Source organism: Podarcis erhardii, assembly GCF_964252035.2.
Source record: "Podarcis erhardii genome assembly, chromosome: 4".
Taxonomy (NCBI): domain Eukaryota; kingdom Metazoa; phylum Chordata; class Lepidosauria; order Squamata; family Lacertidae; genus Podarcis; species Podarcis erhardii.
Window position 1 is genome coordinate 33,574,655 of NC_138508.1, and position 17,825 is coordinate 33,592,479.

At 39.9% G+C, this 17,825-nt stretch overlaps 1 protein-coding gene across 19 annotated transcripts in view; it reads left to right on the top strand.

Annotated features, from left to right (window-relative positions):
- The window catches only part of ZBTB20 (zinc finger and BTB domain containing 20), a 633,941-nt gene that overhangs the window by 334,826 nt on the left and 281,290 nt on the right, over positions 1 to 17,825 (top strand). The gene's annotated exons all lie outside the window — the stretch shown is intronic.

The window sequence follows — 17,825 nt, forward strand, 5'->3', positions numbered from 1 at the left end:
CTATGATGATGTCATATCCTAGTCTACCCCGCACCCTTTCAGTTTAAATTCAGGAATTTTCTGAGTCACTAGCAACAATCTAATGTTTGGTCCCAAAGCAACAAGCTGAATTATTTGGTTTTAGCTGTCAGATACAGTGTTCAAAGTGTAATAAGATCTAGATACAGTATATCTAGCAAAACAGTAACAGTGGGTCTTGGTTTTAAATGTCATTTTACTTTCTGGGGCTACTCTAATTTGCTGAGAAAATGGCATTACCGTTTTTCCAAAGTTAAGCTTAGTTTATTGGTAGAAAAAACAGTATGTTGTGTGTTTTTTTTTGTCATAGGACAAATTTAGCAAAGTGTGAATGTCATGTTTTCGCTGTTCTATGTAGTGTGGTTTTGGAGCATTATATTCCCTATATTGCACACAAAACTCTGATTTGTTTAAGGAGAACAAAAATAGTCTCAAGGGATCAGATATGACATGTGTCACATGTGGAGTGTCTCCTTGTGACTTCTGTTGCATATCACTTTAAACCAGGTGTGAGGAACTTCTGGCCTGTGGACCACATTTAGCCTGCTAGACCATTTTCTCTGAATTATGGCTGCTTGCCTTACACCTGACGTCATATGTGACATCAGGTGTGGGCAGGTAGAGATGTGGGTAGATCTCTGGCGAACCCTGCTTGCAGAAAGCAGGGTTAAACTGATGGGCAGCGAGTTCAACCCAGCTTGATTGGCTACATGACTGAGGAACTCAACCACACAGCCGATCCTGAAGTAAACAGCTTCACTATGCATAGAGCTGGCACTAAAGTATCCAGTTGCCAGCTGACTGTTGGGTGCTTTGAAAGTGCTGTGCAAGGGTCTTTTGACAAGTGACAGGACATGGCACCTATCAGTTGCCTGATGTCATCATGATAGACAGCTGGGTTGCCCCAACCACCTGCCAAAGTTGGGCCATAAGTTTCCCATACCTGCTTTAAACCATAGGTAAACTAAATGAAGGTTTAAAGGTGAACATAAACATTTCATTTTCCCTAGAATTCACTGGACATGTTGTGTTGCTTGGGAATGATTGTGTAGGAAACTTTGTGTATATCCCCCCAAATTCTCCACCAGAGTGCAACTTCTGGTGCATTCTGGGGGAAATGAAATGGTTTCAGCTAGAAGTTGCTGCCACCAAAGATGCTCCCCCCCCCCAAGTGGATTATATGAACAAGAACGTTCTCATTTGTTCTCTGCACTCGTTTTGGCACAGATCTGGCCTGTTCTGTTGAATTTTCCATTTGTTTCCATGATTTCCATGAGCATACCCATAATTTATATGGTGATTTTGACTGGGGAAATGGTCCACACTGGAAAATGCTTACTTACTTACCTGTCTCCCTCATTTTGCTGGTCTGATCAAATTGAGAGCCTCCCCTCCCCTCTTCCATTCAGTTGTGATAGGGGATTGGGAGATAACTCCACATCCATCCCCCCCCCCATCACATCTAGTTTGGTCTTAGGTCTGCTTCAGCTGTGATGGGGAACAAGGAAAATAATTTTTGCTTTTACCAATTGGGAGATTTAAAATGGAGTTTAAGATGAGCTACAAAAGTATCTGGATTTATAGCAAGTTATTTGAGTTTTCTATTGAGCTTTTGCGCAGAATGAGGCACAGACTGATAGAAACTCGTTTCATGCCTGTGAGTTGATGGTGCCTGGGGATCTTTTACAAGCTGGATCTTTAATGCTTCACCGGCATAGCCAAGATGTCATGGATCCTTTATTCCTGCCTCTTGTTTATTTTCCACAGAAAGTCTAATCATAGGATTCAGTATGCTTGGCATTGGTGATATACATTGGAGCTTCATAGCTAGAATTTTATGCTGCTTTGATTATTCCATTCCTGTGCCAAATAGGATGGCATTTGATTTTTTGTAAAATTGCTTTGGACTAAGAATAATTAATTAATAATCTTGGAAGAAGTGAAAAGACGCCATTAGCACACACATCCTTAACAATTTGGTTGCAAAGTAAAGAAAAATAATGATATACATGTTATTAAACTCAGCACATGCGTTATTGATTTTACGTGTCATTTGACAGATCATCTTATAGTTAATGCTAGCAAGCACTATAAGTGTATTTTTAGTTCTTTATTTAAATTGCCACATATGATCTAAACACAAATCCTCAGCTGGTGTCAATCAGCACAACTTCAGCTGAAGTCAATGGAGTGATGCCAGTTTATATAAGCAAAGGATCTGAGCTAAGCTCTTTATTAAGAATTACTAGAACGGACTGTACTCTGTGCTGGGCACTTGTGTGCTGGGAGTTCAAAGTACATAGGAATGCATGAAACATTTTCCTCATTTTCATTTCCAGGCTTCAAGAACACGAAGATATAGCTTGTGAAATCCAAGCTACAAACAGGATGTACATATATTAAAGTTTCAGTTTCTCATTTTATTTATTTTTTTCTTCTTCTCCCTTTTTTGCTGGGTGGGAATTCTGCTTGATTAAAATCACATTAATCCCAACATTTTTTATTATTATTTAAAACAACAACAACAACTTTAATTCATTAACCTTGTGACCTGGATGCTGTCTTTAACCATTCCCCAGGGAGTGGCTACTCGCCCTCATCTCCAGTCCTGAACTTATAATCCTCAGGAACGAGGCACTTTCCTGAGATAACCATGTCTGATGGTGCTGCAGGCCCTTCACTTCCTTTTGTGTTAAGGGGTCAGAAGCCCTTAAGGCAAGTGGCTGTGGAAACATGCTAGCCGTTTTGGCTCTCCCTCAGCACTGATAGCACTGTGTATGTGACTGCAGCCTAACTTGTTGCTGTTCTACTGAACTGGAGGCAATAGCGAACACCAGGAAAACAGGTGAGTACCGAATTTTAAGGCTGACACAAGTCTCTGAGGAAACTCACTTCCAATAAGTAAAAGATAATGCTGCACTTGGTTGCTTTAAGTAATAATACCAGGGGGAATATTATGTTTATGAGACTTCATAGAACTATAGCTAATAATCTATTAAAGTGATGTGGATTTACATGTGCATTTCTGTAATTAGCTAGGTTTTTTTAAAAACAAGTCTATTCTATTAGCTCTGTGATTTAGTTGATTTTTGACTGCTGGCGATGCTGCTGGTGAGACAGAACAACTTTGTTTCTGCCAACTGTAAAATGTTCGTTATGAGGCTCTTTTGTTCTTTTTTTTAAAAGGATTTTTTTAAAAAAAATATTTTATAGTTTTGTTCTTTTCTGAACTAGACTTATTTTGGAGGAAGGTTGGGATAAAAACCAAAATGAAACAATTATCAGAGTTCATTCATTTTTAGTTAAATAAGTTTTAGGCTCAATCCCTGACTCTAGAATTGGTACTTTTTGTGCTTTGACATGCCTATTTAGAACAATAATGAAATATTAACTGAGTATCTGTGTTATATTGCTAGCTAATCCTATGCATGTCTACTCAGAAGTAACTACACCTGAGTTGAATGGGGCTAACTCACAGGTAAATGTGTATACAACTGCAGCCTAAGTATCTTAAAATGTGAGTCCTTTACGTAAAATATCAGTGACTCAACAGAAATTAATAAAGGTTAGGTCTTTAACTGAGATAAATAGCATCTTAACCAGTGCATCTTAGTCACAGCTCCCACAATCTCTTTCTGTTTCAGTTGATATGTTTGGCTTCATTCATCCAAGAGCTAAGAAAGAAAGGCTGACAGCTTTTTCTGACTCTCAGGAAAATACTATGAGTTTCGGTGTAAATGCTTGGAAGCCTCTTTCGTTATTTAATTTTTTCTAAATTCTTTTCTCTAAAAGGATATGTGGCATTCATATTAATAGCAACAACAGTTGTTTTTTCAGTACCGTATTTACGCAAATCTAATGCACAATCAAATCTAATGTACACCTCAATTTTCTAAACCTTGACACCAAAAAAGGATTTGCTGGCGCCATCAAATCTAATGTGTCCCCTAATTTTCACAACTTAATTTGGCAAAAAAGGTGTACATTCGAGGTGTGCATTAAATACGGTAATCCTGAGAGACATGTTGGACTTCCTAGATATGGAAAGGAAAATGGGGAATGGAGAGCTTCATAAATATAAGTAGTTAGATTTCATTAAGAACTCCCTATCTACAATTTATATGAGGGGTGGGCAGACTTCAAGCTTGCAGAATCTGTTTTGCTTTCCTCCCTAAAACTTTCAGGTGGTCAAGGAGACAAGTGCAAAATAGGAGCTTAGAAAAAGGGGCATTTAGAATTAGGAAAAAGGGGACTTATGAGTGCTTCACAGCACAATAATTTGTTTTTGTTAACTGAGCTCTCAGTCCTTCACAAAAGGTTTGGTGTCTACCCAAGTTTTCTTCATTTCAGCAATCTAATTGGTGTGTGTGTTATGCATTCTTTGGTTGAGGAACTGCATTGCAAAGTTCAGAGAAGTGTAGATTTAGAAAGAGACCTGAAGTTTACTTTGTGCATTGGTTTGGAAGTTTTAAAGTTAGCATTGAAATACAAACCAAACCAATTTCTCCCCATCCTTAATTGTGACTGAACTTCCTTTACACAGATGCACACATACAAATACATGCAGTGTGAGCATTAGGAACATAAGAAACATTCCTATACAGAGTCAAACAGATGGATTATCTGACTGGCTGAGATTCCCCAGAGTTAAAGAACTCAAGAAGAGCATTGCAGAGTCAAACCAAAGGACTGTCTAGTCCAGTGTCGCAGTGGGAAACCAGATGCCTGTGGAAAGCCCCAAAGCACACCTTGAGAATAATACTCCCCTGCTGCTTACCAGCAATGGGAGCTTCCCCCCAGTTCATATTACAGGTGCAAGAACTCCTGTCTGGATCTGGCCAACAGCAGGGAATAATGGATTAAAGCCCCTCCATGCCAAGGCCGCAATTAGGAATGTGGCTGGGGGTGGTGTGGTGTAAAGGCATCTCCTCCTTCCGGAGGGGAGGTGTTGTGAGCGGGAGTCGATTCCTGCATCACGCAGGGGGCGGGCTGCCCCCGGCCCATTGTCACGGATGGTGCCCCATGCCTCCCGGTTGGGCACCCAATCAGGAGACACAGTGGGGGGCGTGGTTTGCCACTCAAATGCGTCGCACCAGCCATCTCAGCCATTGCACACACATTTTCCCCACGAGTAACCCACCCTACACTCCCTTTAGGGCTTAGCTTTTTCCTTGACTTTGCTATGGACCTCTGGTTGGTCGCCCTGGTTGCGCAGGAGGCCTGGTAGGAGTTTTTTCCAATTGGCAAATTGACATCGGCCTCTTGGGGTTTTTTTGCCTACCTTGTAGCAATCGTCACAACTTTCGTGGTATTTGGCAGTTAGGCATTGGAATGTGTTGTTGGTGTTTGGAAGGGCAAGGTGTAGCCATCGCCTACCCCTTCAATTTTGGGTATTCTGTTAAAGGAATCCAGCGGTTGTGGATCCTGTCCGATGCCTGTGTGGCGGGGGGCCATGGCACGACCCTTGGTGACATCAGGGGAGAGCTTATAGTTGTATTAGCATCAACAGGCTCCCCTGACTGGTGGTTAACCCCTCTACAGACTCACCCCTCTCCGAGTGGGTGGAGTCAAATCTTCCGTGGTCCAATGCCTAAGCCAATACCTTCTCACATGCTGTAATCAATAAAGTTGTGGCCTTTTTCTTGCCCATTAACCTAATAAACCGTGTCCACGTGTCTTTATTCCCCAAGCGGGGATCGGGTCCTCGAAATCACAATGCTCATTTTCCAAAACCATGTGTGAACCAGAATGCAGCTATTATTCAAAATTCTCACACATCTAAAGGAAAAAACCTGTATGTACATTTCCAAAATATAAGATAAAAAACAAATAAAATAAAAACCTACATACAGCAACAGTGTTTTGTGTTGTGTAGACTCCTATGATGTAAGTAATGGGCCCCACCTGATAGCCTGCTCCCTAAAATATCACTAGTTTGCTCATTTCAATATATAGGGTGCCTACATTCTGCATGGACTGGTTGCATGGCCTATATTCAACACAAAAAACAGCGGCAATTTGTTGTTGACAAAGGACAGCTGGACATATAAAGGGCCCCAGTACCTTCAGTTGCTTAGGGCCTAATCAAACCTAAATCCAGCCCTGTCTGTACTGCTTATATTTAAACATTTGTTGCATTTTATGTGGTCATGTATCAGACATTTGAATTGTGTATGGAATGGTGTTGCTAATGGTGCCGTCTGTAGTTAGAATGAACCCATCAGTAAAGCCCTTGAACTGATCTCTGTTTTATCACTGTGCAATCAGAACCTCTCTAAACTAGCTCCAGAATGTTTTCAAAACACTGTGATCTGAAGAGGCAATCTAAGGACAAGCTCAATATGGCATGTCTACCCATGTCCTTATCCCGATCTCTTGAGGTCCATCATTTTATTTTCATCTTCAAAATTTTCCATATCAACTGTTACTAAAAACTAAGCACATTGAGACACATTGTGCTGATCTTTTTTTTTTAAGTTCCAGTAATATTATGCAGCTCTAGTGAGTGAGTGAATGAATGAATGAATGACTGTCACTAACATTTGTATTTATTTTTGAAGATATTGCTCTTTTATAAAAATGCATTAACGTGTTACAGTGTTGACTAGCCTGCAGGTTTTGTGATAATCTCTAAAGTTGGTAGGCAAAAAGGCAAACATTACCAAGATGTGAACTCCACAATCTGTCAGAAAGCCTTGTAAGCAACTCTGAATGTGGAAAGTTTTACAGCTCAGAAAATAATTCCTTAGCTGTATACACACAGAACCATTCATCGCTGCATAGGAGAAACGACATGCTATTTCTTTTATCAAATGGAAGAAATTTTAAAAGTAGAGATAATTGCTTTCTAGATAATGTGTGTTGCCAATTGAGATAGAACCAGAAATATACCCAGATATCTAAAAGCAAAATATTTGGTCACAGGGACTATGAAAAGCTAGAGAACATCCATCTCTATGGGTTTGCAGTGTACAAGAATATAATTTGTTTGTTTTCTGTACCGCCCTTCACCCTAGGATCACGGAGCAATTTACAATATAAAAACACAAACATTCATAACATGTATGTACTCTTCACATAGGCTCTCCTGGTTGCTCATCTGCTAGGTTGGTAAGATTGGTGGCCATGAGGGAGAGATACTTCTCTATGGTGGGTCCACTGCAGTGGAACTGCCTTCTACTAGATCTGCACCAAATCTCTATGGTGAAGTATTTTGGGGAAGCTCTGAAGACTCCCCGTGCCCTCAGTTGACCTTCCAGGCACGATGCTTATTGGCTGTGATCATCTGTTCTCAATAATGTTGTAAAAAAACAAAAATGTAGTTAAGGGAGTGTTAAGGGAGATGGCATTTCAGCTGTATTGCTTGACATGTGAAAGTGACTTAAACTGGAGACTTAGAAGAGAGTTGAAAGTGATGTGAGAAATACTGTATTCCCATATGCATTCATTTTGTCTTGGTTGTTGCCGCTGGTTTAAAAAGTTTGCAGGTTTTTGAAACAGTTCAAAATCGTATCTACCAGATTTAAATATGGAATAAATCCATACATCACAAACAGCGACCCTTCTTTCAAACAGCCCTCAATTCTCTGAAAGAAGCTGCATTCTGCCTACACTAGCTATACTGACCCTCCAGAGCTCCCTTCCTCTCCATCTTAAAGAAGGATTTGCTTTAGCCCATAATCTCTACAACTGTATGCTTTGCACTTGTCCAGTGATAATTGTATTAAATTCAGTACGTGGCTCTATTCTATGAGCTCATATAATCATCTTTAAGAGCTATTTTTTCATAAGCAGTGTATCATCAGTTGCACAGTGCAGTGAAAGCTTTTGAACCAGAGCAGCTCCTCTTTCCTATCTGAGAAGGAACACTCAGCCCCCGACTCAAAATTGTGCCTTATACAAGCTATTGTCCTGTGAAGTACAACTTCTACTTCAGGGGAGATTATTGGAGGAAGCTAAAGTTGTCTGTTGGGGAACTATAGCCTCCAGGAGCAAGAATTTGATTCTTCTTTGTCAGTTGCACTCTCTAATACCAAACTAGAAGAGAAGGTGGAAAACTAACCGTACAAATGCAAACAGCTCTTTGAGTGCTTGCAAAATACTATTCTCTTCTTCTCCCCTAAAATGGACTTGTTTCTGTGGTAAATACATGTGGATCTACAGCCCCCACCAGATGTTTTATATCCACACAATAGATTTGGATAATTTCTGTACACAACTATAATTGTGTTTTACCTACTCAGTGAAATAATCATCTGGAAAGGCAATAAATGGCCCACCTTACCACTGTTCCAATGCTTGCCCCTTCCTTTGCCCCAGCATGGCTAATGGTCAGGGACGAGGTTGTAGTCTAACAACACCTGGAGCACCACACATTCCCATCTTTGCTGCAATACCACAAATTACTAAATCTTAGAAATCCAGAACTAACCTAATCATAAAAATCTCTAGAAGCAGGCATTTTCCCCCCAGCCAGAATTCGCAGGAACTCAGTTCTGGCAACTTTCAGGTGAGTTCCATTGCCATTGTAAGAGAACAAGGGAGGAAGGAGTTCATGGTGAGTTCCAGTACCTCTTTTTCTAGAAAAATAGCACTGACTATTTAAGTAAATCCTAAACTGAACAGCATGTTGAATCCACTGATTTAGCCCTTAACTGACTTAATATGGAAGTATCTGAGAAAGCCACCTGTTTACAATATCCATATTCTCAAGTAAGATTTTGATAACACAGAATAATGTTGGCTCTGTATTTTTGCATTAGCAGACCTTCAAAAGATCACATTTGTGTTTTTTTATCTAGTAACCCATGTGAAAGACACTGCCATCTATCATTAATAAATAAATAATGAGATGGGTAGAACTTTGCAAATGCATGTTGATCTGATGCTATTTTTTGCAAGTTAGACAGATGTGCAAAAACCGCCCATCAGCTCTTTGCTCAAGACTAGCTATCAAATCAAAAATCTGTGGACTGGCTCTTCAAATCCCAGCACTAATCGCAATGATAAAGAGCTACCTTTTGATTAATCCTGCCCCGGACTTCAACAGAAAGATACTGCAGTTTAATTACTGAGTGAAATCTACTTTGTCTGATCTGCTAGCCTGCAATGTAATTTTGTAATATAATCAGCATCGCCCTTGTCTGGAGTTCTAGGGCTATGAAGTCCAAGGACCTGTTTGGCTGGAATGAAGAAAATGAACAAACAACCACTAGCCACAGTGTTTTAATTAACAAAACCTTGTTTCAGTTATTTTTGCTATTGGTGTTGATGACACCAAGACACTCCCTTGGTACAAGTATGGGTATCAAATAAAGCAGCTTTTGCAATTATACTTAAAAGTGAGGAACCAGTGCATGCCATATCTTTGTTTTAAGCATCAGGCAATGGACTGCTCCAAAAATTCATATGGAAACTCATCACTTCATATAGGTATCCATTTAAGCTCTTGCTGTATGTCCCTCATGATGAAAAAATAAAAGTAAAGAGATGTAAAATGTCTATCTGTTTCCACCAGGAAGGCAAAAACAGAAAGTGACGCATCAGCTGCCCTTCTCACTGGCACAGAACAGGCTATGGTTCAGATGTTCTACTTTGAAGTAGAAAATAAAATGCCTCAAATTTGACCAAAAACAGCTGGTTTAGTGCTGCCATTGGGGTTCTTTTGCATTTAGCATCAGTGTTGCAGGCACAATTTCAACAGGTTAAGCCCTTTCCAGTATGGAAAGAGTGGCTGGGGAAACCTAACCAGATGGGGAGTATTAACAACAATAACAACAACAACAACAACAACGGGAAAAGCTTCACCTGTTAACATTCTATCCCTCAAGCATTCTTATTACATCTGGTCACTGATTTCTTTTTGCACTTTTCACTTTAGTTGCACAAGAAGACACAAATTTGCATATGACACAAAGCACATGCAAATGTTATGCGTGTGTCCAATCCACATACAGTGTACTGGGCCTAGGAAATCCTGTTAGTGCCCTTGCATGCAGGTATAAAGCTTGGGCAAGTCAACATCACAAGATGTTGTCTACTTTAGAAACTCTTGAAGATACTATGAGCTGGGGTGGCGGGGGAGAGATAGTGTGTAAATGTACCTAATTAACTTAAATAAAAAGCCATAAACCTGACTTTATATACGCAGCAGCATTGCATGCTACTTCCACTTACTATTACTGCTGAATAACTGAACTTAAGAGGGCATCTCGGTTAGAAGAGGGGTGTTAATTCACTAAGGACATCTCTATCCTAGTCCTCCATGCTAAATGCATTAGCAACAGAGACCAATGGGAGTTCTGATTCCCAAGTTGTCAATTGTGATGCAAAGCAATCAGATTAAAATTACCACTGAAACACAGGAGACATTAACGACTTTCCCCAGGATTCAGTCAATGTAGAAAAATGCAATCTGCAGGTCCCTTCCCTTTCTCCTGACAGTATTCAACTTTTTTCTACTTTACATGGAGGGAAATTCTTAGAGTAGGAAAGTTTAAAATTGTGATTCCGTAGCGTTACAGAAAAATAGCTTTCTAGTGGAACTGTGAAGCCCTCTGCCCAGAAGTCTACCCAATGCTAAATACTGTAGACTGGTGTTTTGATTCTGTCTTTAACTGGTACACAGCAGAAAAAAGGGGTGTCGAAAGGAAGGCTGCATAGCAAGTGTATGTACACAGGAGCATAGGCAAAATAGTTTTTGTGAGCACTGAGGCCAAAAGGACATCTGACGAAATGGGCTGTTATCTATGAAATATGATGTCACCATAATTTCTTATCTTTTCAGATACCACAAGACTCTGTTGTTACAGATTTTGGAAGCTTTTAAAAATAATATTGCCCACTTTTACTGGGTATTTGCACATGTGCACCATAATTTTGCAGTATTCTTCACTATTGCCAACATGAATTAATACCTTTAATCTATTGGTTTTCTGGTCTCACACAGTCTCTCTCCCACATCTAAGGTTCATGCAGGTATCTTTCCTATGACAGCAGGAGTTCTGGGTGTGTATTCCTCTGTGTAATGCCTGCAACAACAACAACAAGATGTAGCACTGGGGACTGTTGAGATGTATTAGATGGACACTGAGCATCATATAATGCTCCTAGGAACAGCTTCATTGTCCAAAATTAGCAGCAGTCCATCATTAGCAGGGGATAGCAACTTCTCAAGGGCTGACATTTGGGCTCACATCTTTGGGTTTTTCCCTGATAAAAATGTTAATTTGAGAAATGGATGTAGAACAGAGAATGGGCATTGCTTACTGAGGACTTTGCAGGCTGAGAATTATTGTTTCGAAGGCTATTGATTTTTGCAGCAGCTGATATTTCAATCTGGGTGCAGCATGTCTGTGCCTCTACGCACACTGTCAAGAAGAAATATGATAGTGTCTTAAAAGATTAATAATATCGCTGGTCCTCAGGAGGCCTGTCTTAATTCACTGGCCTGTTCCTTGACATGTACTGTAATTTATCTAGTCTGATTTGAATAGCAAATGGCGATCGGCTGCCATTAGGGAAATAGGCATCATTCTTATTGATCCAGCATAGGCTGCATTGTATTTAAGGGGAGCTGCAAAATGTTATTAACTTCACGATGAGATGCTAGAACAGTTCTCCACACCCCCAAAGTATAAGGGGTAGTGTATCTTAAAATAACAATGAAGTGGTTGATATGGAAAGAGAAGGAAGAGCGATTTCACTTAACGTACTTGCAAAGGCAAGGGGTGCTATCTAGTTGGTGACCTTGCATGCATGGACGGCAAACAGAAGTAGAGGCTCATATAGGGAGATATAGGCTCCTTCAGATATCCTGGACACAAGCCACATAGTAATCAGCACTTTGAGTTTCTGTTTTCCCTGTAACTGGCTCAAGTCAGCAACCTGGCCACAGCATCTTGGACCCACTGAAGTTTCTGAACACCTTTGAAAGGCAACCCCACATAGATAATGTCAATAGTAATCCAAACAGGATGTAAGTAAGCATGTATCACCATGGTCAGATAAGACATCTCCAGGGTGCTGCTGGCACACTAATTGTAAATGTACAAACACACTCCTGGCCACTGCTGAAACCTAGGCATCTATCCTCAGGGTTAAATCCAGGAGTGCACCTAAGCTGCAAACTGGAGTTTTCAGCAGGTTCAGTGTAACCTCATCCAGCACAGGTTGAATCTCTAATCCCTGATCTGGCCTTTCAATTGACCCAGGAGACTTCTATTTCTTAGGGAGCTGTCTGCTACCCTGGCAGTCATGGTTTCTCTGCAGATGTTACCAAGGGAAATGTGATAGGACAATTATGGTATTACCAGGGATGCATATATTTGAGGACATCCTATCAATCTCAGTGGAACTTCCATCTGATTAATCATACGTAGGATTGCATTGTATTTTTGCTCAGGATACATACAGGAAGTATTGCATTAATATTTTTCTTCTTCTCTGCCATCATCCTGTGGAGGAAAAAATTGCAATAGAAGTAGCTCTTAGCTAGTTTGCTTCTTTTCTCTGGATCTGAAAGCTGTTATTGAGTAAGACAATAAAAAGCTACAAAAATGGCCAAGCACAAACCAATAAAATAGATTGAAAATGACTTCATTATTTTGAGCGGCAGTAATTGCTATACATTGTGATGCTTGCATAAAAAATTAGTTAATATGTAGGAAAATGACATGTGATCCTTTTTATTTGCCTGATGACTTTAGTCTCTGAGTGAATGACTTATTAAGGTTAATAAAGAAAAATTTGCTTGTAACTGGCAATAAGCTAGAATTTAGCATGCCCTTATGAATTCTTTTTGAAAGACTGGAGGAATAAACAACATATAGGTTCTAATGCTCGGCTATCTATTTTATTTTTATTTATTTTCTAATAGAGATTCAAGAATAAACAATGTGTTCTAACTTGTTTGTCTTTTGCCTGCCTGCCTGGGCAGGAATGCTATGGCTTTCTTAATTCTCCTGTGTGATTTATCATCCCCAGTTCATTGTTTTGCATAACTCTGCTCAAAATGAAGAAATGTCATTATTTTGCAGTGAAAAAGTTGTCATTTGCATAATGCCTGCCATTAATTATTGTGAGACTAATGCAGCTGTTGATATTTTTAGGGCACAGTGGTACAGCCTGCACCTTGTATAATGTCATTCTGAAAACATTGGTAGTTAATAGGTGCCACAACATTGCACAAATGCAAGAAAGGAAAAGAAAAAGAAGAGGACATAATAGAACAGGCTGTGATCTTTATTTAGCGTTTTCCCCCTGAAATACTTGCTGAGAGACAGCTCTAAAAGAAAATCAAGAGACCAGGAAGATGCAAAATAGAAAAGGAGGGGAGGGGGAGAAGGAGGATGTAAATGTGATCACACACACACACACAGGCGCGCGCGCACACACACACACACACACACACACACACACAACTGCAGCATGAGGTTAAGGTGGAACTAATCAGGTAAAAACACACTCATTATTCTGTTGGAACAGGAATAATGCCCTAAATTTAACTAGGGGCTCCTCAGAGTGGAGGCTTTTACTCTGCAAATCTGCATGGAATAATGGTTATGTCATTTAATGACCGTATTGCAGTCTCTGAGCATATAGTCTTTCAGCACAAATCTATGCATGTGAGGGCTTGTCTTAAAAGGCAAGTAGTTGCACATTAAATAAATTTAAAACATAATGTTTATTGGAAGTATGTCCCATAGTGTTCAAAGGAGATTACTCCATTGTACGTGTGTCTAGGGTTGCAGTCCCAGGGATAATTATTAATCTAATGCAGGCGTGTTCTTCTGATGCCATCTTTTATTCTTTTTTTACTGTATCAATAGGTCTGCTGCTTCCTCACCACTTCCTTGCCATGTTTTCCCCCTATCACTTCTTGCAGTGTGGAGGGGCTTATTTTCATTGGGATCGCACACAGGGCGGGAAGGTTAAAACCTCCCCAGGTATTGCAGTTAAAATTAAAATTCCCTCCTACCCATACTATAAATTAAACAAAAACCTCAATGCAGATGATTCCTAATGATGCATTTAGTGTCAAGTGTAGTTTGGCTCTAATGCTGATAGAACTACATCAGGACAAAATAAACTGTTAATGAAGACCTGTTTTATCTGTTGTGCTGAAACATACGTACTTGGTTAGATTCATCAGTCAAAAAGCCTGTTGGTTAAAAATTGTGGCCCAAATAAATTAGAAAGATAATGTAAGAACTCAGTAAAAAAACAATTAGCAGGTTTCATTTTGGAAGAGAGATTTCTTCCTCTCACATACACACAGAAGAAGTACCGGTACCTTTTCTATAATGGACCCTGCTCTGAAACTTTCAGACGCAAACAATTAATTAATTAAATCTGATACAGCTAGGCAACTAAAATTTTGTGACAGTCCTACTTCCCTGTCTTTTTCGCCAGCTTCTGACATTCTGTAGAAGTATACTTATGGGCGTTCACAGGGCAAGAGGGGCGCCTACACATACCAAGCTAGTCAACAAGAGATTTGGAGTGACCTCAAAATCAGTTCTATGCCAGATTCACACTCACTGCACTTTCTAGAGAAGAGCCTTCCTCAGGTGGAATCCACACACATATAAAAAAACGCTGTGAAAATGCTTTTTAAAAAACAGTTTGAAAAATACATTGAATTTTGCATAGCTCACTGTCGCCATCTAATGTCACATTTATACATTGCACTTTACAGCACATTTAAAATGTTTTATTTGCAGCTGTGTAGATGTGTCATTGGGGATGTGAGTGGCGCTATGGTCTAAACCACTGAGCCTAGGGCTTGCGGATCGGAAGGTCGGCGATTTGAATCCCTGCGATGGGGTGAACTCCCGTTGCTCGGTCCCAGCCCCTGCCAACCTAGCAGTTTGAAAGCACATCAAAGTGCAAGTAGATAAATAGGTACCGCTCCAGTGGGAAGGTAAATGGCATTTCCGTGCGCTGCTCTGGTTTCGCCAGAAGCGGCTTAGTCATGCTGGCCACGTAACCTGGAAAAACTGTCTGTGGACAAATGGCTCCCTCGGCCAGTAAAGTGTGATGAATGCCCCATCCCCAGAGTCATTCGCGACTGTACTTAACTGTCAGGGGTCCTTTACCTTTTTATGTGAGTCCTTAGATGCTGATCTAATTATTCTGCTTCTGAAAATGTTACAAGATTTGGAAGCCCTAGAAATACAATAATAATATAAAGAAATGAGCTTTGTGTGATGCTTCTTCAGTCATCAGATGAGGAACTTTGGGTACTGGTCCAGCTTTTTGAGGGGGACCAAGAATAGAAGCCAAAGGTAACCCAGAAGAATAGAAAACAGAAATGCTGGCAGGCTTCTCAGGAAATGGGTAGCAAATATCGTTTTCTTGGGAAACTGAAACTTAATGCTAATGTTTTGATTGATTTAAGGCTAAAAGAAAGACACGAAGGGTTTTCTATATACGGTTGCTACACAGAGAAAGCAAATATGTAGACCCGTTTCTGTCTCTTTAGCTATGTATATCTGTAACTACTTTAAAAGCAGAAGACAATTAGTGGGCCTGAGGCACATTCTGAAGATACTACTTCATCAGGCATTGGACAATTAGCACCCTGTGCATCTGCCTCAAAAGAGACAGAAAATACAGGCACAGGCAGGCCATGAGAACATCCCATGAGAATTGAAAGTACTGAGGCAGCTACTAGTACTGTACAACTTGAACAGGAAAAGTTGGCTATGGGGAAACCACATCTTGAAAGACAATCCTCCATTTTATGTGTTATAATTTGAGCTGCTAAAACACTACAGACAGTAAGACTTGCTCGTATAGTTCCAAGAGCATTCTAAATAGTTTCCTTGGTTAGCATACTCTGCTGGTTTGAAAGGACCTGTATGTTTTTACTGCATCATACTTCTGTAGCCTGTAGTACAAGGGGTACTGGTTATGTGCATTTCAAAATTTTGTACCAAGTAGTGGTTCACGTGAAGATGCTTCAGACTTCTTTTGCGTCATGAACGGGAATAAGGTGCCAAATGCAAAAATCGTAGAGGAAAATAATCAGAAGCTATACTTTATAATGTCACCATTTTGTATGGTGGCCCATAAGACTATGCTATTGATAGTAAAATCAATAGTACAGGTAGCATGTCAGACCTTTTACAGCAGGGGTCAACAACCTGGCACAATGACACCCACGAAGGTTTCCAGTGGTGCCCTGGGCAGGGCCCCCAGATTCTGAAATTTCATTTCAAAAAGAATAAGTAAGTTTCTAGCCCTCGTAGAAGGAAAGTTTGGGGGCAAGATGTGCAGTGATATTATAAGCAATTTATGAGAAATGATACTGGTGTGGCCGCCTTGTATAGTTTTCCTGGGACTATTTTTTGCTGTTCTAGAAAATGTATACATGAAGAGTATTAAAGGTCAACATTTGCTTTTCATGCTCTTGGTGTATGTTAATAGAAAGTTTGGTTGTTGTTTCTTTTCTCTGCTTTGAACATTAAAACGACAACAAAGGAAATTAAACCACAAACCCTGGAAAAAAGAATTCTAGAATCTACTTGAAATTCAGCAAAGGGCAGGAAATACAGCTCCGGAGCTGCCAGTTTGTCCTCAGATTACCCTTCTGTCAGCTGGGAACTTGAGCTGCTGAATATAGAAAGAATCCTATAGAGACAATAATCAGGATGGCTAATATCACAATGCCTTTGAAGATACAGAGTGAGCAGATCTCTGCAACTCATGTGTTGGGACCTATTTTGTTTCCCATTCACATGGTAAATCTTAGGTTGGTACAGGTTTGTGTTTTTTTTAAGTTCCTACTCAATAGTTCCCATATGAGTATGCTTTGCAACATGAACAACATGTATTTAAATGTGTATCTTAGATTCTGTGTAAAAATCTACAGTTATGGGTGACTGAAAGAAACAAGAACTCTAGAGTCTGATTGTATGTGTTGATTATTCTTAGGATAAGAGTGTTAGCATAGAGGATCTCTTGTCTCCCTGTCTGTACATGAAGGCTAGAATAGTGCCAGGTTCCAAAGAAGTATGCGGATGATAACTTGAAAAATCCCTTGAGATTCTGATATTCAGTTATGTATGTGTGTGTGTGAGAGAGAGGCAGGCAGTTAGAAGGATGTTGGAATGAAGATATGGGGTTTTAGTAGTAATGTTATAAGGAGTATTTAAAGATGGATTATTAACAGATGAGAATGTAAAGTTATAATATATTAAGATAAATTAGTAAGATAAAAGTAAAAATGGAAAGGATTTGCTGAAATAACTAATTGAACTAGAATACAAAAAAGGGAGGTGTGAGGAGGTCAGGGAAACAAGCAAATGAAAGTTAAGGCATTGAAAGGTTGACTTGTTTTTAATTGTTTTTACTTTTTTGTATTTTGTATTTTGTATTTTTTTTTTTTACTTTTTCTGTTCTTATTCTTGTAACTTTTTTTTGAAACTTTAATAAATATTATTATAAAAAAAAGAGAGAGAGGCAGGCAGACAGAGGGGGGGGGGCAGAGAGAAATACGGTGCACACATGTACACAGTAGTGCAGTGATGGCCTCCAGCTGTTTTGGGACTACAGCTCCCATCATCCCTAGCTAACAGAACCAGCTCCCAACATCCCTAGCTAACAGAACCAGTTCCCACCACCCTTCTGAGTAATACCCCTCCCCACCTTCTCACTATATAGAAGGGTCTGGAAACTTCTGTTTCAGTGTATCTGAAGAAGTGTGCATGCACACGAAAGCTCATACCAAGAACTGACTTAGTTGGTCTTTAAGGTGCTACTGGAAGGAATTTGTTTTGTTTTGACTATGGCAGACCAACACG